The sequence below is a fragment of the Pantherophis guttatus genome, chromosome 1 (assembly GCF_059756535.1).
Source record: "Pantherophis guttatus breed Tessera chromosome 1, ASM5975653v1, whole genome shotgun sequence".
Taxonomy (NCBI): Eukaryota; Metazoa; Chordata; class Lepidosauria; order Squamata; family Colubridae; genus Pantherophis; species Pantherophis guttatus.
This window is the reverse complement of record NC_142063.1, coordinates 224,494,142-224,517,556: the sequence shown is the minus strand read 5'-3', so window position 1 is coordinate 224,517,556 and position 23,415 is coordinate 224,494,142. Positions and strand designations below refer to the sequence as shown.

Genomic DNA, 23,415 nt, shown 5'->3' with positions numbered 1-23,415 from the left:
TTTGGAGACAATAAAAACTGTATTTTTTAAAAAAAATCAGAAAGAATGGGATAAAATATACCCTCTCCAAGGGAATCCAGCACTTGTAGACATGAGTAAACTTCTTTTACTTCTTTTTGCTTCCACCAAAACGCAAAAGCGACTCTTATTTTAACAGTGAGATTCCTCCTCGTAGAGAAGAATCTCCCAAATGTCAGGCAAACATGGGAAGAAGGTGCAAGAACCATGCAAAGAACCTTTTGAAATACAGAATTGAAAGATTGTTATTTTCCCCCAAGAGCAGAAAGACATTGTGAAAATTTACTTTGTTTTTTTTTTTTAAGAAAGTTATGTAAGAAGAGGTACAGATTTTGCAGCTAAATTTCTATGCTTTTCACTTTTTTAAAGAAAGGAAAGTTTTGTGTGTTTTTTTTAAAACGGGCAGAATTAGATAGGTAACACAGTACAACTTTATTTTAACAGGTTTAACAAAGTGGGAGGGCTTCAATTATTAATAAAGGCCCAGTAAATTGAAGCGGCAACATTTCAGTAAATGCCATAAACTACAGTACAATTTAATCAATTCTGCTATAAAATCTGGCATCGATGACTAGAAAAATCAAAGGTTTATTGAATGTGCAACTGTTGCCTCAGACCAACATGATTGGAAAGCTTCTGAAATTCCAAACCTGATGATTAAAGGCTACATCCTCAACTCCTTCTTTCCTCAAACTATTTTTTATAGAAAAATAAACCCTAAAAGGAAGGGGGGACGTTTAACATGAAGTTGTGAAGTCTCATTAATTCTGATCACATTGAAAAGATCCTGCCTCATAAAGCCATATTATCATGTGGTGGCTCTTGAGTTTTAGAATTCAGTCAAATCAATGGAGAGAGAGGGAGGGACAGGGGGAAGAGAGGGGGGGGAATGTGATGTAGGGATTAAAGTGCTTCATTAGGAATAGAGAGAGATAGCTTCTTAGGGAATGAAACTGATTGGCTGTCTTTGGGCCAGTCATTGCTGCCAGCCTTCAACTCCAGGAAGTTGAAATGCTTCTATCTTAAAACACACATAGGATCAGTGTGGTAGATTATGGCCCACAACATCCAATGAAAGATCCTTCATTCGGCAATGGATTGATCTGGGCTGAAAATAATAATGCACGTTCACACACACATACTTTTTTTTGGGGGGGGGGTATTTGTAACCCAGTCCATAAATGATTTCATTTGTAGAGCATTATGGCCTATGCCTTGGCACTTATGAATGGAATAGGAAATGCTTTATCATTCTTGTTCGGCTGTGGTCATGAAAGAATAATGAAGGATCCGAAATGTTCATGGAGCTTATTTGTATTGGGCTGCACAGGTGTGTTTGTGTCACTGATAATTAATGACTGACTGAATCTCATTCCACTGTTTCCACAGGCTGTTGACAACTGTAGAGCAGAAAAAGATGTGACGGCCAACAAATCAAAACGTTGTGCTTGTAAAGGTCAAGACGATCTTTTGCTCTTCACCCTTCCGAGAAGGAAACATAGGGAACATGGCACCATCGGTCCACCTACCCCGAAGTCGGAGGGGGGAAGCGAGAAAGAAATTGTAACAAAGCGGGGGGGGAGAACCCGTAGAACAATAAATCTTTTGGAAGTGTTGAAAAAAAAAATGAAGTGCTTGTGAATCAATCTTAGTGGGGAGAGTTTTTATTGCCCAGGACCAATAATACTCTAAATAAGATTGATCCAGTGTACAGCCTTGATTAATGGATGAAGAACTCCCTGTGATATTTCACATGTGATGGGTTTGGTTTAATGAATGCACTGCAAGACAATGATGTCATTTAACTCCTGCACATTTCCTAGTAATTAAGGATTTTTTACTTAAGGAAAGAAAATAGTGCCAACTCCTTCCTTAGAAAAACTCTTATAATAAGCAGAAATTGGGTTTATATCTAGGGAGGGGAGGTGGGTATTTGCGTGCATATTTCAATGCAAGATGTTAAGAAGGCTAACGATGTTCAGATCCTACTTATGAGCTTCCAGCAACATCTGGTGGTTGGCAGCCTTCAATGACAGGATTTTGCTCAGCTGTAGAACATAGAATAATAGAGTTGCAAGGGACCTTGGAGGTCTTCTAGTCCATTCCCCTGCTCAAGCAGGAGACCCTATACCATTTCAGATAAATGATTGTCCAGTGTCTTTTTGAAAGCCTCCAGTGATGGAGCACCTACAACTTCTGAAGGCAAGTTGTTCTGTTGGCTGATTGCTCTCACCATTAGGAAATTTCGCCTTAGTTCTAGGTTGCTTCTCTCCTTGGTTAGTTTCCAACCATTGTTTCTCATCTTGCCTTTTGGTGCTTTGGAAAATAGGTTGAAACCCCCCCCCTTGTCTTTGTAGGAGCCCCTCAAATATTGGAACAGTGCTATCACATCACCCTTAGTTTCTTCTTTTCATTAGACTAGACACACCCAATTCCTGCAACAGTTCTTCACATGTTTTAGCCTCCAGTCCCCTAATTATCTTTGTGGCTCTTCTCTGCGCTCTTTTCAGAGTCTCAACATCTTTTTTATATTGCGGTGAATCTTTTGCTCTTCACCCTTCCGTGAAAGAAATGCACAGAACACAACACCATTGATCCACCTACCCACAAAGTCAGAGTAACAAGTCAAATCATAAGTGTAAAATCCTAACCCATGTCCAGTTTCTAATGTGAAAGATTTATCTATCAGTAGTGGTAATTTCATTTATGTAGATTACTCTATAATAAATACACCTGTCTGACCTAATCCTAAAATAATCGGTTCAACTAGGAATATCTATTCATTTGCTTGCTTTTTGGTTCAAAGCCTATAGAGAGTCTCTGAAGCTCCACTGAAGTTAATGAAAGCTACTTCTGAGTAGATATCATGGCACTGCACTATAAAAAGATCTCTTTAGCTATAATTCCATATCCATTTTCTTGAGTATAAAACATTTTATTTTTCGAAGACCAATAATATCTGACCAATTGTGTAATTTTTCACAAGTCTGGAAATGTTGTACGGAGGCCAGTGGACATACAGAGGATTCAACGATTGGATGTTTAGGGCAAATGACATCCAAACTTTATTTGAAAACTGATTTACAAGAAAATATTTAAAGGCATTACCACGTAATAGCATATGTCTTCTTGCAATATTCCGGGGTGAAATCCAGCAGGTTCTGACAGGTTCTGGAGAATCTGTAGCAGAAATTTTGAGCAGTTCAGAGAACCGGTAACAGAAATTTTGAATAGTTTGGAGAACTGGCAAATACTACCCCTGCTGGCCCAAGAGTGGGGTGGGAATGGAGATTTTTGCATTATCCTTCCCCTGCCATGCCCACCAAACCACGCCCACCAAGCCACGTCCACAGAACCAGTAGTAAAAAAAATTGGATTTCACCACTGCAAATGTTACAAAGACGTGAAAACTGTTGATATACTAATTTAGCTGGTCCAAAGAGAAATGCATTCATATTTCTAGGTGTGCATTGTTTCAGAGAATAACCACAGTTAATTTAATGACAGCTTAACTCCTGTACACAGTAATTACAATTTTGAACTAGCCAATTTGACTTGTACTGCATTCCTGCATTCGATTTCTAATTAATTTTTGAGTCAGACTGTCAGATTTGCCTTCACAACAGCGACACCTTTTCTTGGACAAAATAAGAGGGTCAAACTACAAATGACCCCAGAAAAACAACACATTTTTGCTGGAAAGAAGTCACATCTCTCCTCCATTTTTTTGCAACCTCTTGGGTGAGGGCAGGAGAATGATGTTCTTTTGCCGATATTTGTCGAGTCTGTGCAGTTTTAAAAACAAAAACGATTGATCGAAATGGAAAGGAGTCTCCTCATTCTATTGTTATTTTAGTTCAAAAACGATGGAATCGAGGCTGGTTTAATTGCAGCCTTTGGCCATCAGATTTTGGAAGCATGATCTTGGAAAGCCGAGGGAGCAATGAAAGAAGAGGTACCAATTCTTAACATTAGAAATTAAATGGCTATGTTAAAAAGTGTGCTTAGTATTGACAATTGCTATTTTTGGGATAAAACGGCAGCAAAAGGCCCCAAGGTTCCTAAGGGATTTTTTTTTTTCAAATTCTTTCTCCTATAAAGTTTTCCTTCTTAAGTACCTCTCTTATTTGTTGTCACACACACACACACATCCCCCAATGGAACTGCAGGCAAAATAGCAATGGGTAGTATTTTTAGTGGGAAAGCATACTTGGAGTTTCCAACCAAGAGTAAAGTTTCATAAACTTCATTATTCTGTGCGTATGTAAAAGTGGACCACTTCTCTGATTTTATTTTCATTTTTAACAACGACCAATAATAAGCATGCTTCCTTTTCATATTCCTGCCCCAACCTCAGGGGTTTCTTTCCCAAAATGGATGGCAATATGTTGACGAAGATTCTCAGTCATCCAGATCAAGTTGGCGGGAAGATGAGTCACAGCAACTGGACTCTTTTCTTTTTTGGTTTGAAACATTTCGTTGTTTCTGAAGAAGCTACTTGGATAAGCTTCTTCTTTCAAACCAAATAATAATAATAATAATAATAATAATAATAATAATAATAATAATAAGAAGAAGAAGAAGAAGAAGAAGAAGAAGAAGAAGAAGAAGAAGAAGAAGAAGAAGAAGAAGAAGAAGAAGAAGAAGAAGAAGAAGAAGAAGAAGAAGAAGAAGAAGAAGTATGATTTTCTTAAAAACAAAAATCCTCTTGAGCCTGATTCCATCAAGGGAAAACAGCAGCCTAGAATCAGACAGGAAGAATTTTATTCTCCCTAATTTATCAAAGTGACCACATTCTCTACTACGAATAACCTAACTACAAAATGTAGGCATTGAGCAAATGATGAAAATTACAACACTTTGCCTCAATTTCCATAATTTGTATAATGACATAAACTTGCACAAATGGTGTGATTAGTGAGATTTGCATAATGGCATCATCACCAAAGTGACATAATAACACACAATTTTGCCTCATTTGGTTAACGAATACATTAGACAAATGTCATCATCACCATGCTCACCTAATTTCAGATTTAACGGACAGTCTTGAATAACAGACATTCTCTCCCTTGAGTGAGTCTCTTAAAATAAGTAATAATTTCAAACATTTCACTGAAATAAAACTATCAGGAAAACCTCTTGAAACTTTTCCATATCCTATCCATACTTGCCACTTACAGAATAGGTTAATTTTGGGAAGATCTCTGTGCTGTTTGCAAGTAGGTTTTTTTCAAGAAATATTGGCAAGAGGCAGAAACATCTGTTGTGTGAAAGAAATGTTTTAGCTTTGGAATAAGCAGGATATGAAAGCTTGCTGTACAATGCTCATATTTTATTTCTACCTGGAGAATAAATGATATACTAAATGGTTAACTTCCCAGGCATCCAGACTTGTCACTCCTCCTTGAATTAAATTGCTCCATGAAAAACTTTGGTCAATTATATTTTGGCTAGTTACCTGCCAGTTCTCCATCCTGCAGACATCTGCCTGCCCCAGCAAACTCAAAGAAAACAATATTCACTTATTGACTTGAAAGCTTATTTACTGAAAAGCAACTGTTATAAATAAAACCACAGTTTTATGAAGACATATATGGTAGTCATTATATCTTATTAGGCCAAAGGCCGCAAGAAAAATAAACAACACAAATACTGATGGTAGTAGACACAGGACAGACAAGATGAATATACAAACATTTTTATCATCATTATGTCTTCTCCCAATATAGTATAGCCAAGAGAAATGGAATAACAAAGAAACTATAGTTGGAAATATTATTATGTTCAGGGTAGAGGTTGGCACTCTGGGAGATTTTTCTAAACATCAGAAAAGCTTACAAAATGGAAAACAACATCCCAAACAACTCATAAAATGAACTGATACAGGTAACCCTCGACATATGACCAGTTGCTTAGCTAATGTTCGATGTTACAGTGGACCTGTGGGCTACTTATGATCTGGATTCAGCGTTCCAACAGTCAGTGCCCCCTGCACAGTCACCTAACCAAACTTCAGGTGCTTGGCATGTATGGTTGTTTGTAGTGTCCTGCAGTCATGTGACCACATTTTACTACAGTTTTATACTTCCAGTTTTTGCCAAAACTACCTCCATAACGAACCAACAACCACTGTGGTTGTGTTAATGACTGTGGTGATTCACTTAACAACCACTGCAAAAAGGGTCATAAAATCAAGTTGGTCCTGTGGCCAATCCATTATTATGTCTTACGACCATGATGTCTACTGTGGTCATGGTCATAAATTGAGGACTATCTGTAGGGAGAAAGAAATGCTACAAGTCTAAATGTCTTTTACTTCAGGGAAATACAAATCATGAGCATTCTAGAACTATAGAACTATAGTAGCCAAGACTCACTGGAGAAGAGAAATGGAAATTTGGGTTGTGGAAAGGGAAGGGAATATGCCGATGGCTGGAAATCTAAGGAGGAACACTCCTATTAGAATGTGAGGGGGGGGGAAGATGTTTTGTTGTCACTTGAACTATATTCTTTCTAGGATCCCTATGATAAAGGCAGTAAAAGTTTCCCCTGTCCAGTCATGTCCAACTCTAGGGGAGTGGTACTCCTCTCTGTTTCTTATCTGAGGGAGCCAGCATTGTCCAAAGAACCTTCTGCGGTCATGTGGCCAGCATGACTATATGCCAAGGCAGCTGGAATGCTCGTACTGAAATGGTACCTATTAATCTATTCACATTTACATGCTTTTGAACTGCTAGGTGGGTAGGAGCTGGGGCAAGTAACGGGAGCTCACCCCATCGTGAGGTGCTTGGGTCTTGAACCCAGGCTCTCAGCTTTCCAGCTGACAACCTCAGCATCTTTAATCGCTGAGCCATAGTACCCCCTGTGATATTTCTAGCGCATCTTTCAGGCTTCCCTTATTTCAATCATAATCTCACTGCTCTTCTCTAAGGCACTCACTTGCAAACATAGATCTGAGATAAACTCACCGTTTGTATATTTTTTTTCCTTAACAAGTAGGAGACTTAGATCTTATTCTGCAAAGATGACAGACAGCAAAACTAAGGGTGCTTTATAACTGATGCTCTTGTTGTCTCTCAGGTGGCACTGAATTACAGCAGGTAGGCCTAAAATGAAGAACTGTCCAGGCCACACAATCTCCAATATTTTGACTAATAATGCTATGTTCCCAAAGACATTTTTGGAAGAAGCGGCTGTCATTGCTCATTGCTCCTCTAATGAGGAGAAAGGGGGAGAAATTATGAAATGCCTCCTTGCTCTACAGAGAGGGAAAGGGAAAGAGCAGATCTGATTCTGTCGAACACCTTTCACCCTGTTGCTAGAAGAACATTCTCATTAAGGTAGAAGAGACAACCATAATTGTATCAAGGGTAAATTAGGGCAGGGAGATGTCCAGGCTGAGAGTAGATTGTACTATATCTGCAAGTGGACAGTCAACCTCTTTTTGCCAAGAGAAACCCCATCCAAATAACGATGTATGACAAATGTGACATAGTGAAAAGTAACTGGAAAGGTATTGTGAAGCTGGGGTGGGGTGGGGGCTGGAGCTGTGAGAAGGCACACACCATCACTCTGTTCAGAGCCTGTCACACTAATGTTATCATGAGAATCTTTTATTTCCAAGAGGTGAACAAGAAAAGCATCATTTTAATTGGAAAGGAGACTAATTCCTTCCCTTGGTCCTAGAGAAGGAAAAGGCTCAATGCTTCCTGTTTTCGGAGCCAGACAAAAGAGTGAGCATACCTCCCTCTCAGTCATTTGCCACACAATGTGAGAGCCTTTGGGGGGGGGGGGCTTAGCCAGCTTCATAAGATTTCATAAGGAGCCTTGGTGGTGCAGCGGACTAAAGTGCTGTTAAGTAGCACTTAGCTGCCAGCTGCCTGCAATTACTGCGAGTTTAAATCTCACCAGGCTCAAGGTTAACTCAGCCTTCCATCCTTCCGAGGTAGGCAAAATGAGGATCCGGATTGTGGGGGCAATAAGATGACTTTGTATAAAAAAGAACAGCACTTGGGGGGGGGGCAGAAGCCCTACTAAGCAGGTATATACAAAAGTATGACGGCTATTACTTAACGCATTGTAAGCCTCCCTGAGTCTCCAGAGAAGGGCGGCATATAAATCGAACCAATAAATAAACAATAAATAAATAAATTTTTCAGCAAAGATCACTAATACTTTAGCCCATCTCATAAGATCCTGGACAGGAATACCGTAAAAAAGCCAGGAAAAAAAAAAAAACATTGTGTGAAATGTTGCAGGGGTTTCACTGTTCCCATATGAGAGGTGTGCAAAACATTTTTAAGAGGGGCATGCTCATGACATGTCAATCTTTTTAGCAGAAAACTTTGGCAAGACAATGGCCAAACTCTGGCCTTAAGAAAAGGAAGCAATAAAAGCATACACTCAAAATAGGATCCTCCAGAGAAACACAATACATCTTCTTCTGCAAATCCACATATCTGTAAATACTATTGTTCTGTTTGCACTGATTTCAAAAACAGCTCCATAGCTGCAATTCTGGGCTTTACTAGTGAGAAAAGACACACAAAAAAATTTGTTAGTGAAGATCTAGGGCAGCCTGGTTGTTTATTACTCTGGGGCAGTGGTGGGATTCAAATTTTTTTACTACTGGTTCTGTGGGCGTGGCTTGGTGGGCATGGCATGGCTTGGTGGATGTGGCTTGGTGGGCGTGGCAGGGGAAGGGTACTGTAAAATCTCAATTCCCACCTCACTCCAGGGGAAGGTTACTGCAAAATTCCCCTTTCCTTCAGCTGGGACTCGGGAGGCAGAGAATAAATGGGGAGGGGGCGAACTACTCAAAATTTCCGCTACCGGTTCTCCAGAACTGGTCAGAACCTGTTGAATACCAACCACATCTGCTCTGGTTATGGAGAGTTATTACTAATATCGGAATTATTCTGCTTCTTCAATATGAATATTTCATATATTTTTTTTAGAAAAGTATTATTTTATTTGTGTATTAATGCCCATCTCCACAATAAGGCAACTCTGGATGACTTACATAGAGTAAAATAATAAATATTTTTTAAAAATTTAAAGGATATAAAAATTAGAACCAAGAAGATGGACAGCATGGGGGATATGACCTTCTCACCCCATTAACCACCTCCAGTGGTGAGCATCCTCTTGGGGCCTCAGAGCAACTGGAAAAACCAAGTTTTGATATCCTTTTGGAAGATTCTTTTAAAAAGAAAAATCTTTAAACCCTAAAAATCCTCAAACTTTCATTTCTCACCGCCCCCCCCAAAAAATAACCCCCTAATCATTAGACATGTGCAAAACTCTACCACAATATAAAATATTTTGAGCTCAAAATAAAAATGGTTTAAGTTCAAAGCCCACTGTTCTAGTCAGGCCAGAACTTTTCTCACCATAAAATTGTTTTATTGTGAATTCAAAATATTTTTACAAATTTAGAAAATTTACTGTATGAGCAATATAATTCAACTTGAACACAAAATTTCTGTTTCAAAGAGCATTTCAAGTTCAAAGCACATTCAATATAAAATTTCTGGCTCATCATTTTAAATGAACACATAAAACCTAGAGGTTGTTATTGTAAGGATAGGAAGAATTAATAATGATGGCTCTTATTCAGAGAACAATTATAGGTTTATGGCAATCTGACAAATGTAGTTAATTTGTTAATGGAGATAATGTAAAATTGTAAAGAAAATATTATTTTTATAATAATCCATTTTATAATAATCTGTCTGTCAGGGCCATTGCCTAATTTTTGTCGATTTTGATGGAATATTTATTTGATCAGTTTTTTTAAAAAATCTGCTTTCATTTTGCCTTTGTATTTGTGGTTGCTTGGTTTGTTAGTCATTTTTCCCTTCAGTCCTGACACCGAAACATATGTTCTGAAATAAAAAAACATTACTCCTAACATTTACAAGAGCTAGGTACTGAGCTCATTTGATTTAACAATAAAGTTGGCTGTTTGGGGAGCTGTAACTTCTTTGTAAATGGAACTGTGCAAAATGTTTGCTTACAAATACTATCCTATAAAATGTCACTTGTGGGGAAATTTAAAGAAAAGAAAAGCAATCCTGTTCTTAATACTTCCATTGCGAACTTAAAGTTACATTTAAATGAGCAGAGGGGAGAAAATACTATTTCTGTTTTAACAGCCTATATTCCTGTACAAAGAGCCAGTTTGCTCTAGTGGAAAGGTACAAGGCTAGGAACCAGGAAGTCATGAGTTCTTGTCCTGCCTTAGGCAAGAAGCCAGCTGGGTCAACCTGGGGCCAGCCACTTTCTCTCAGCCCTAAGAAGGGCGCAATAGCAAACCACTTTTGAAAAACCCTGCCAAGGAAACTACAGGGACTTTTTCAGGCAATTTCTGAGAATCAGAGATGATTGAATGAAACAGTTTCACTTGAGCCAGGGTGGCGGAGTGGTTAGAGTGCAGTACTGCAGGCTACTTCTGCTCACTGCTGGCTGCCTGCAATTTGGCCATTCAAATCTCACAGGCTCAAGGTTGACTCAGCCTTCCATCCTTCCGAGGTCGGTAAAATGAGGACCCATATTGTTGGGGAAAATATGCTGACTCTGTAAACTGCTTAGAGAGCAGTTTGTAAAGCTCTGTGAAGTGGCATATAAGTCTAAGTGCTAGTGCTATAAGCACAGGAGTAGTTTCATTTAACAAACATTTCACTTCATGAGGAAGTTGCTGGTTGCTAAATTGTGGTCACTAAGCAAGGACTATCTATATTTTGAGGCAAGACCAATAGGTAAACCAGTGTGGCAGGAACTATCTCTGCTACATAAACCTGGGGGTGAGTGGGTTCTTTCCTTCCTAAATTATATATTACAGAATCTCCTGCCTTTAGCATATTTTGTAGGCTTCACAACAGATCAGACATTCAATAGCTTGGGTCACTGTAACTGCAAGGATGGAATGCAAGTTCTATCACATGTATCCTTTCCGGTCCCTTAAGGAATGCAAATGAACTCAAGAAACGTGGACTGAGTCCATATTAAATGAATGGTGGCTGCTATGATTAGCAGAAATTCTAGCCTCCTATCATGCTTTGCCCCCCGCCCCCAAATTCTCTCATGGATCAGTAAAACTTTATTATCCTGCTCAGTTTTTAAAATCCCATTCAAATCCACATTCATTAAGACAAAAAAAAAGGTCATAGCGACTATTTCTTCCAATGGGATGGATAATTTTGAGCTGTCCTGAACATTAAACAAACCAATTTCTTTTTATATATTGGAAAGGAAACTGCTTTGCATCTGGTATATATAATCCCCTGTCTTATTAAAGTATTTCAGGGAAAAATGTCAACCTTGCTCATCAGAAGGGAAAAATAGAACATGTCCTTTTCAGAAATACTGCATATCCATATATATATCCATATGTGTGTGTGTGTGTGTGTGTGTGTGTGTGTGTGTGTGTGTGTATAGTTAATATTTCGGGTTTCTTCCCGTGTAATTGTGGATATATCCCTAAAAGGGTAGAAGCGACGTTTCGACAGAATCTCATCTGCCATCATCAGGCTTATGTGAGGAGTCTTATGTGAGGAGTCTTATGTGAGGAGTCTTATGTGAGAAGCAAAAGACTCCTCACATAAGCCTGATGATGGCAGATGAGATTCTGTCGAAACGTCGCTTCTACCCTTTTAGGGATATATCCACAATTACACAGGAAGAAACCCGAAATATTAATTATACACACATATATACCCGTGAAAACTTACATAGACAAATATACACACACACACACACACACACACACACACACACACACACACATATATATGTCTCTTTAGCCAGGTTCTACCTACGTAAACCAAGATATTATGCAGCCCTAGTTCAGTGAAATCACAATTCACTAGGGCTGCATAATATCTTGGTTTACGTAGGTAGAACCTGGCTAAAGAGACATACACATAAAACCTACGAAAAAGAAAGAACTTCAACTGACTGCTAGTTCAGATCAGCGGATCAAATCTCACCGGCTCAAGGTTGACTCAGCCTTCCATCCTTCCGAGGTGGGTAAAATGAGGACCCAGATTGTTAGGGGGCAATATGCTATTTAGTATACCGTCTTTGGTGTAAGCCGCCCAGAGTCCTCGGAGAGTGGGCAGCATAGAAATATGACTAATAAATAAATAAATAAAGGGCAGTGCAGTGGTTAGAGTGCAGGACTGCAGGCTATTTCTGTTGTGGCCCACCAGCGGCCAGCAGAGCTGGCAGCAGTTTCAGACAGTGATGAGGTTGAGGAGGAACGTGGGTCAGTCCTGGAGTCTGGGTAAGGCTTGGACGACGGCTCTGAGTCAGACACAGAGAGGGGGCCAAGGCCATCTGGTAGTTCTTTGCTGCCTCTGGAGTCTGACATCAGCAAGGCAGAAGAACAGCATGATCCTGTTCCCGGTGCATGAGCAGAGCTGCCAGGAGACAGGAACAATTAAGGAAACACAGGTGACTTGGGAGTAAGGCTTTGAGATGATTGGCCCCTCCCATAAGACATAAAAGAGAAGCGAATGGGACATGAGCTTTTGCAGGAAGCAATTAGTTCATCTGGCCGATTCAAGATTTGAAAATTCTGTTCGTGACTCTGTGCCAAGTTTGGCCTTGCCCTGCATCTGAAAATTAGTTCTTTGGCAGCATTCCATGTGAGATAGATGGGTGTTGATAACCTTCCTCTGAAAGACTGTTTATCAAGCCTTGTGGACTATAAATGAAAGTAATTTATAGCCATATGAATTAAAGAGGTTTGCTGGGACTAAGTTTGTGCTGTTTAATTTCTAAGGAAGCCTAGGTCAGAACAACTTCTGCTGATCACTGGCTGCCAGCAGTTTGGCAAATCGAATCTCACCAGGCTCAAGGTTGACTCAGCCTTCCATTCTTCTGAGGTGGGTAAAATGAGGACCCAGATTCTTGGAGGACAATAGGCTGACTCTCTAAACTGCTTAGAGAAAGCTGTAAAGCACTGTGAAGAGGTATATAAGTCTAAGTGCTATTGCTATTGCTATTCTCCATATTCCAGGAATAAGTTCTTTTGAAACATGAATAGCTGAGAAGAGGGGAGGAATTCATTTAAACATCCTATGAGAGTCTTTCTTATTACTTCCTAACTTCATTATGATGAGAGCCACAGAACTAGCCCAGAAATTGGTGTATTTCCTTCTAAACTCATACATATACATAATACAACACAGCCATCCCAACTTTGGGAGCACCTTTGCCAGTTATTTGGGGAAAATGAAAACAAAACTTTTCTAGAAGCTGTATTTTATTGAGGGGGAAAAAAGGAGAAATTGAGAACATTAATTCTTTGGTATGAAGACTATTGCAGAGATGCAATAAAGCATTGGATTGTATAGAGTGACTTCTAAAAGGAATGATGAAGAGGGGAATAGCAGTCACAATTATTATTTTCCCCATATGACACAGAACATGGGGGAGAAAGTGGGAGCTGATTCTGGATCTTTCTTTAAGTTCCTATTTCCAAAGTAAGGTTTATTCAAATTTACTGATATAATGAATTGAAGAAGTTCAGTGTGAGTGCCAAATACAGGGGGGCGGGAATTATCAAAAGTAGTGTGATAACAGCTGATGGGCACAGCAGAAAGGAAAATCACGTGTGTGTCATTTACACACAAGACTTAAACATTTAATTGTGTTCTTAGCATGGGAAAAAATGCCAGAATTAAACAGATCTGCATGATTCTTTAATATGGACATTACAACGGACTCTATTGCATGGATCAAATACCACATCAGTCCCAAGTTAGTGAAAGCCTACATCTGAATGCCAGCCAAAAAGGTGGTGTAGAAATAATTGTTTGTAACATTCTATTATTTCTGTTTCTACATTTCTATTTTTGAAAGACATTAGACACAAATGAATAATGATCATCCTGGAAACTAAAATATCTATCTATCTATCTATCTATCTATCTATCTATCTATCTATCTATCTATCTATCTATCTATCGCTTGTCTCATCCTGATGCAAATGGAGCCTGCAATTGTGTTCTCTTGCAAAACTCTACCAGTGGCAATTTTGACTTTCTGAGTCCAGCTATGCAGCTTCTATGCTGAACTTTAATTTGGTCTAGGGCTAGGCCAACATCTGGTTGTTGAACGGAAATGGTCATTAGTTGGTTTAATTGTTTAGGCATTGACCCCTTTAATGGGATGGTGAAAAAATGCAGACTATAGGCCTGTTAAACACTTGAATTCTAACAGCCAAAGTTGGGTTGAAAAGAAAATTACATAAAAGAGGCAGCCGTTGAAGGAATTACAATGATCCAAGACAAACTGGTGGGAAGAAATAAAAATTGCAGGGGTAGAAAAGGCAGGGAGCTGAATTCAGTATCTGCATCACAGGGCCATTCTGTGAGAAGGATTGATACACCATGAGTTCAAGATGGGTCAAAATCCTAAGGAAAAAATGCTCAAGTGCAGGAGTAATGAAGAAATCTGTTTGGACCTGGATTTTGGCTTCTGAGAACAAACCTGTTTTCTTTGAAGACGGCATGAAGCTAGCCTTCATTTGCTTGTCAGCATGAACCAAAATGGAATATAGGTTAGAAGGGAGCAATTTGGCTTGGAGGAAAAAATGTAGATGGATTTAACTTCTTGTTAACAATTAACAAGAACAATCTAGTTTTAAGTAGGACCTGACACATTTCCAACAAGTTCAGTCTCTCAATCTCATTTAAAAATAATTGCAGTATTAACCAAGCACAAGTACACAAAAAAGAACTGATTTTGCTTCGTTTCTTTGTTACCAACTTATAAATATTTTTGAGTCTTTTAATTTCTATCTCTAAATGCCAATATTACTCTCATATCAGAAGACATATTCTGGTTACATTCACTGGAGGAAGAGTTAGGAACGAACAATTACTGATCTCTGAAAATCAAAATAGGAGTTTTATCAGAGCTGTTTTGGGATAAAATTCATAAGTTATTCCTCTACATGCACAAAATTGTTTGAAGCACTGGTATACCGACATACTTCACATATATCCCAATATGTAATATATCATTTAGTGAAGGAAGACTGCTTTATATTGCTTTGTGGCCTGAAAAAAAAATCAGCTGTAAAAATAGTTGAGATAAACAATTAATTAATCTAGCTTGTACGTTGCTCAGTTCCCAACAATTCTGGGTGAGTCACAAGTAAATACATTTTAAAAAATGATAAGAAACCTTAAAAATAACAAAATAGGAACTGGACTGGTAGAGAAAAAAATAATAATAATAACATGTGTACACAATCCAAGGAAGCTTCATTTATGCTCATTAAAGGCCTGTACAAAAAGCCAGGTCTTCAAGCCCCTTAAAATATCATCAGGATGATAGTCTTCCAGATTTCAGGGAGAACTTCATTCCAAAGGGCGGGCACGGCAATAGAGAAGGCAATAGATGCATTGATTAATTGAAGGAGCCTGGATTGCTGATAATCAGCCAAACAGATGCTGTAGGAAATAGCTGGTCCCTCAATACCATCCATTTGGCAATAGTGTATGCATAATTTTTAATGAGTTTAAATTAGGGAACAAAAAGGTAAGTCTACTGTAATATCAAATTTTAACATTTTCACAAGGATTTCCATAGCTATAGGCATCATTCTAATTATAAGGAATATTCACAGAAGAGCTGCAAGCTCTAGTAATAAAAATCAAGGAGCCCAGTGGAAAAAATAAGACTAAGTTGGAACATAAAATAAGACCAAATGAATGACAACAGGTACAGCAACCAACCTTAGAATTGTCAATAAAGATACTGAAGGGCTAAATATAACAGTAAAGAAACCAACAATCAATAAGTACTATATAGAGTAGCATTTGATAGAGTAGCCATGAAGGCCTTCAAAAATATACTCCGATGCCAGGAATATTTTTATCTAGTTTTTATCTACAAAGATCAAAATCATGAAGAAAATGGTTTTCCCTTAAGATACTCTGCAGAAGTGAAAAGTGGACTTTGAAGAAGCAGGAAAGAAAGAACACTGATGTTTTTGAAGACTGATGTTCGACAAAACCCTAAGAATTTCATGGCTAGCCAAGAAACCAAACAAATGGATCATCAAACAAATCAATTCAGAGTTCTCAATGGAGACACAAATTATCTGGCTCAAGTTATCATACTTTGGAACCATTATTGAAGACTTGGCTGTCTGGAGAAGTCTATAATGCTGTGAAAGGTGAAAGAAAAGAGAGGAATAAGGCAAGGTTGATTAACTGAGTTATAGCAATGGTGCAGCTTTAAAAGACCTAAATGACCAGATTGGGCATACATCCTCCTGGAGAATATCTATTTTTGTGATCTCAGATAGTCAATACTGACATAATAGAACATAATCAATCAAATTCACTGAAGACGGTTATTTAATGTTTCCAGCTATCATGACATTTCATGCAGTATGAACATCTTATGCTTTACTATGCTTATCCCAAAATTATTTTTCCTGATAAAATCAGGAAAGTTGGTTTCCAGTACCCTTAGCAAACTGATTCCATTTGTCCATCCCAGAGTTTCCTCTTGGGAACCAAAGGGAAGGACACATCTGTCATACCCAGCTCTGAAAAAAAATCGAATTATCAATTCTTTCCAATAAACATCATATCCATTTTCCTCCTTCTTCTTTTATTTTAATTGGTGACTTCAGTATAAAAATTGGGCTGACAAAATTTAAGCTCATAAAATCATGTTTAATCATCGATCAGAAATTAATTATATTCTTTTCCTATGAATTAAGGGAAGACAAGACCAGTTTGTCCGGATATAAATGTTATGGTCCAAGCAACCACTCTGAAAAATTTGTTACAGCTGAACTAGTGGAATGTCAACCTCAGGAGACAACAAGCCAGGAATCACCTGAGTCTAATCAAACAGGCACAGGTGTGGGCTGCTGGGGGTTCGCAGGGGTTCGGGAGAACCTCTAGCTAAGATTCTGTGCAGTTCAGAGAACCCCCAAATCCCACTCCTGGCTGGCCCTGCCCACCCTGCCCCCAGCCCCTCCCAGGAATCCCCATGCAGCCCGTTTTGGAGGCAGGTAAGTGCAGGGCGTGTGCAGAGGCTCAGGGAGAGCAAAAATGCCCCCCCCAGCTGTGGTGGAGGAGGCTGACTAGGCCACGCCACCATGGCCACACCCAGGCCAGCAGCCAGGCAGAGAACCCCTTGCTAAAATTTTTGAAGCCCACCCCTGAACAGGCACCATCATAACAGTTGGAGGAATGAGATGATGAGGTAAGGCCTCTAAACTCTCATACTCAGTGATTAGAGCAGAGAGCAGAACAAAATGCTCAGTGAGGCTCCTTGCCAAGCAAGGCCCTATCTTAAAGACAGCTGGCTGTTGCCTGGTTTAAGAGGCAGCCCTGACCTACAGTATGTTGCTCTATTGGAAATAGCCATGTGATATCCTCTTCTTGAATAAAAAAAAATCCTTGAAGCTCTGATCATTGGATTGGCTGACAAACCTGACTTGGGTGTCTGATCTTCAGATGTTTACTTTTCTCCTCTACATTCCTGTTGAAAGTGAAGTTACCCAGGTAAGCTTTCTTTCCCCAGAGATTGTTTTGATTTACATTCCTTTTCTTAACTATTATTTATCTATTAAGCCTTGAGTGAGGTTGTTCTTCTGACCAAGCAACTGTGTGAGTTTGAAGCCTGAAACAAGACAATAAGTTACTTACATTTTTGTTTGCATGGAATTAATAACCTTGAATAGGTCTCTCAATTTAAGAGACTGTTCAGGAAATTATAACTTCCCATTAAATATAGCCTTAGTACAATATGTACATTCCAGATGCAAGTTTAGATCATTTCCTAAAATTTGAGACTATTCCTAGAAGATGCAAGGATTATCAAACTCTTACCATCTAATATTTATTATGTTAATCTCTTAACAGAGAACATGATTCATCTCACTCAGTCCAAATTAACCAGTCAGAGGAGAATTAAATGGTCAGTTGGAACTTCAAAGTGACCATTTCCCAGAAGGCTGTAACTTAACCATCATACACTCAATTTTCAAGAGAGGCGAGTTAAATTCTCAAGCAAGTTACATAAATAAACTATATGCCAAATAACTTTCCATATGCTAGAAGGTTGTTATTGGAATCTTCTGGTTTCCACTTAGATTATTCCTCTATCAGTTATTGTTTGCTATTGTTCCATCTAATTAATAAGTACATTAACATCACTAAGGGAAAATGTGATGTTGCATTTGCAGAATTCCATTCAACCTCTGATTCTATGGTCCAAAACTAATTATGGTTCCTTCTCAAAGCATTCGGCATTGACACCAGAGTATTGGATGTGGTAATGAGACTTTGCATAAATTCTTTCATTCAAGTCATATCCTCCTTGACAGTGCTTCTAAGAGACTCCATAATTTATACTAAGGGTGTTATGCAGGGCTAGCTCTTCTCTTATTCAATCTCTTTGTTAACAATACTATTTTCATCCTGAAGGGAGCCAGCTTCTTCCCAGTCTAAATCACTGGCAGAAAACTGCTCTTCTCTAAGCTGATCAAATCTTTCTTTGCACTACATCAATTGGCCTTTGCAGATTGCAGATCTAGTTTAGAAGATTGCTAAAACAGTTATTTTACCATGAATCTAGGAAAAAAACAATTGTCATGGTCTTCAGACTTAATTTTCCCAGACATAAGTAGAGTCAGTGATACTCATGCTGTTGAGAAAATAACAGCTTAGTGATACTTTGGTCTCTTATTTATATTGCCAGTCTGTTAGCTAACCTATTTCCATCTCCCACCCCCATTTTAAAATAGTTTGGCAACTAAATGTACTACTCTGCTGGTGATCACTTAATCCTCCTAGCACTATATCATCCTAAAATGAAGCCTGCCAGTTTTGTCTCCAGATTTTCAATTACCCATTTTTGACTGATTTAACTAATGAACTCTACCTCTAGAAAATACCCCTATTGGTTTACAGCACTGAGGAAACCTATCAATACTTATCAAAACAAACACCACAGCTACTAGCACTGATGATGTTACCTAGCTGGATAATGAAATGTCTGCTCTGCTAGGAAACAACCAAACTCAGAAAGCACCAAGGACCCCACAATTCAACCCTGAGGTACAAATATTATCTTCTATTGGTAGCCTTGCCTTCTATCAATAAATTCTTTCTTTGAAACAATAATTTTATAGAATACTTTATAATCCAGTCCTTTCCTTAAAATCCAGTTCTTGATTTACAGTTGCCTTTGTTTTCTTGTGTCTACACTGACACTTAATTAATTAATAGCTTTCTACATGAGCCACTGCTCCTTCATCCACAGACCTACCAATTCTGGCCCTTGCTTCATAGATCTGATTTCAAACTAATGTTTGGTTTGCTTTTTTGAATCTGTGAGGCTTCCAAAAAAAATTTTTCTTCCACCTAACAAATTATGCCATAAAATCATCTGGGGATTTTAAACGATCTGGAGAGTGTATGCCAATAAACACAAAACTCTTGCTGCCCTCATAAATGACCATGTAAAATATTAGAGAAGCAACACGAAGAAAGGTGAAGTAGAAAGTATAAATTCTCAATAGGGCTCTGAAGACTTTCAACATGAAGCATGCCAAGATCTATTTCTCAGTGCAGTGACTGGTAGACAGACTCCACTCTGATACGGCTGCTTATCAGCCTCAACATCTCAAGACATCTGGCGATGTCTACCTCAGCCATCTGAAATCTGAAATAGATGCCCCCACTCCACCACATCCTCCATTTTATTATAGCTTTCCTGATTTTTTTATTTTTTTTTTTACTTTCTCCTGAATAGTCACCCAGATTTGAGCCCCTTCTGAGCTCAATCTCAGGCCATTTGGTTGACACCACAGTACCATTTTTTTTCTTTAACATGACTTTATTTATGTATGACTTTTTCAAGAGAGGATTACTTCTGATATAAAAGCCTTAACAAAGCAGGGGCACTCAGCATTGCATCTCAGCTTAGAAAAAAAAAAATAATAGCAGATGTTTCAAGAGTTGTCTTTTTAAATTTGGAAAAGTACTAAAATAACTAAACTGTACTTTGACAAGTGCCTTCTGGAAGAAATAAGATTTTATTGTTACACAGCTGCATTCTCAACCATATGTAAGCAGAGCAATAACAACTTTTAAATGTCACAACAATAGAGAAACTCCAAGAGTTACAGAGAATATCTCTCTCACACACATATACACACACAAAACAATTAGACATACATAAATTTAACAAATACACAATAACACAGAGAATTTGAAAGTGGGCAAAATATGTCTGCCCATTTTTATATTATGAGTGTTATTGCACATTTATTAAATCTATGTATGTCTAATTGTTCCTTCCTAGAGTTCAAGTTAATATGCATATTAGGTCTTCCCTGGAGATATTCCAAAAGAAACTGAAGATTCAGTTCTTCTAGAAGATATTTGCATTGTGATGCCTAGAGGATTGATGGTGGGGAGCAGCACATTTGGGAAGAGGTTTCACAAATGTTTTTCGATTTATTTGTTCTGTATGCTTTTGTTGTTTTGCATTGTGTTTTTATTGTATCAGTAAGCTGATGAGATATAGGTAGATTGCAGTGGGATACAAATCAATAAATGGATCTTACCCCTTTTCTATCATATAAAAATTTATGATTGCACAGAATGAGAAAAGCTGCATATGATATTTTCTTTTTCTTTCTTCCTTCCTTCCTTCCTTCCTTTCTTTCTTTCTTTCTTTCTTTCTTTCTTTCTTTCTTTCTCTTTTTTTCCCCTTTTTTCCTTTTTTTCCTTTTTTTCTTTCTTTTTGCTTTTATGGCCACATGAACCCTTCCAGAGTGAATGGGGTCAAAAATGTGACTTTTTCTTCTCACATTGTGGAATGGGAAGGCATTTGAGCGTGGGTTGGTTTTTAAGTGTTTCTTAAGATTTGTGAAACCTCTTCCCAAATGTGCCAATCCCCACCAATTTTTGGAATATGATTTTCAATATACCATGCAAAAGGTCTTACAGCCCTCAAACACTGAAATTTGTCCCCTCTTAATGAGCTAATGGCGTTAATTTTAAAAAAATAAATCCCTTAGATTTGATCCCTTAGTATTTAGGAAGAAATTGGAATAGAATAGCTTTCCTTGTTTTGAATCCCATGCATTAAGTACCACTGAGGGAGGCTCACCCTTTCTTGGCAGTGTCAAAAAATGTCCACCATCTCAACTTGTCTTTGTAGTTCTTTCCAGGAGCTCCCTTTGATCTCTTGGACATCATCCATTTGCCTTACTTGGTGTCTTCTCTTTCCCTTCCTTCTCACAGTCTCGTGAGCGTAGACGTTTTTTTCTTTCTAGCCTATCATTCTCTAGAACAGTGATGGATAACCTTTTCCGGACTTAGTGCCCAAAGCACGCACGTATATGAACCCCCAAAATGCAATGTGCGTGTGGCCCTGTGCATGCACCCGGCCCCCTGCATGTGTGCATATCCCATGCATGTGCTGCATCCCCTACACATGCGCACATGCCCCTGCATGAACCACCCCCCGCCATGCACCACACACCCCAAAAATGTGTGCATGGCCCCCTGCATGCGCCCCGCCCCCCTGCATGCGTGTGCCCCCGCATGCGCCCTGCCACATGCACATGCATGGCAGAGATCTGAAGACCAGCTGGCTGGTGGGAGGTGTGCGCGCATGCACGGCAGAGCTGAGCTGGGGTGACAGCTCGCGTGCCCACAGAGAGGGCGCTGTGTGCCACCTCTGGCACATGTGCCATAGGTTCGCCATCACTGCTCTAGAATCACATGGCCAGGATATGTGTTTTCGTTCCATTGCCTCAAATAAAAACTGTTTACCTGATTCAAGACACATTATCTGACTCTTTTGCAGTCTATGGTTTTCTTAGTAACATCCCTAAATATGTAATTGAAAGTTTCTCTCTTTTCTTGCTGTTTCTCAATGTCCAGTTTTCACAATCATAGGTTATCACTGGAAACACCAATATCTCTACTTTGATCTATACCGCCACAGAAATATGCTTTTATCATTTTCTTCCTCTTAGAATTAATCTTCTCTCTGCTTCTCAGCACACTGCCCATCTTTATTTTTGAGTGAACCCAAGAAAAACAAATTATATAACGCCTTCACTATTTTTTAGCATCAATGGTACATTAATTAAGGATGCTGGATGATGTTACCATTTTTAAAATATTTAACATTAATCCCATTTTTTTCATTTTCTATTTTTGCTTTCCTAATGAGATTTACATAGTCTGTTTTATCATCAGCTAACATCATCACAAATTGTTAATGCCTCAGTTCCCAGCTGTCATGTCTTCCAATCTGCCATTCTTATAATATATTCACTCTATAAGTTCAACAGTGACAATATGCATTTCTTTTCTATTCAGAAACTCCAAATTCAGTATTACAATAGCTTCATGTTCATTCTAAAGACTTCTTAGAAAAATAATTAGGTGCTTTGTCATACCCAATAATCTTAATGTACTCCATATTCTGGCATCTTTTACATAATCAAAGGCCTTTGAATGGGAGTCTATAAAACAAAAGTAAACCTTACATTCTCTTCCTCATTATCTTTCTAGTTGTTTGATATGATCTCATGCTCTTATGCTTTATCTAAAACTGGTCTATTCATTTGGCATTTTTCTCTCCACGTATAGCTCCTTTGTTCTTTCTAACATCTGAAGAAATCATGTTCACATAAGAAACTACCACAATGGTTCACTAATGTGTACATTGCCCTTTTGTGGTATTGGTATATTCACCATATTTTACAAACAGCAGGCTAGGTTCCATTATTCCACAGAGCTGTTTGCATTTTAACTGCCTTTTTTTCTGCAGCTTAAAAGTGCAATAGGTATTTTGTCCACACCTGATGTACTTCTGTTTATCAGCTTATATATTGCCTCATTTTGTACTTTTAGCATGTTGGACACTGGAGTTCAGGGTACCAATATTCAGTAGATTTTTTTTTTAATTGAAAAGTTTTACAACTACAAATATTTTTTCCCCCACCCTTTCCCTCCCCTCATCCCACCCTCCCCCCTCGACTTCCCAGAGCAAAATACAAGGTATTTCAATTAACAATCATAAGCTAAATTAACCTATCTATCCTTAGACTACTAAATCCCCCCCGAAACCTTAACTCCACTATAGATAACATAATACTTCTAATACTTAACATTCATTCATAAGCTATTTGATTTTTCTTGTCTGATACTTATTTTGAATATAATCAATCCATCTTCTCCATTCCGATACGTATCTTTCTTGTGTATAGTCCTTCAAATACGCTGAGATTTTCGCCATTTCTGCTAAGTTCGTTACTTTCAATATCCACTCTTCGATAGTAGGCAAGGAATCCTTCTTCCAATATTGCACTACCAACAGCCTAGC

At 38.5% G+C, this 23,415-nt stretch overlaps 1 protein-coding gene across 1 annotated transcript in view; it reads left to right on the top strand.

Moving 5' to 3' along the window:
- The window catches only part of KHDRBS2 (KH RNA binding domain containing, signal transduction associated 2), a 413,845-nt gene extending 412,200 nt beyond the window's left edge, over positions 1-1,645 (top strand). The window contains exon 13 of the transcript XR_009621906.2: positions 1,408-1,645. The gene's annotated coding sequence lies outside the window, so the exon portion shown is untranslated. The remainder of the gene's footprint in view (positions 1-1,407) is intronic.
- The last annotated feature ends 21,770 nt before the right edge of the window (positions 1,646-23,415 follow it).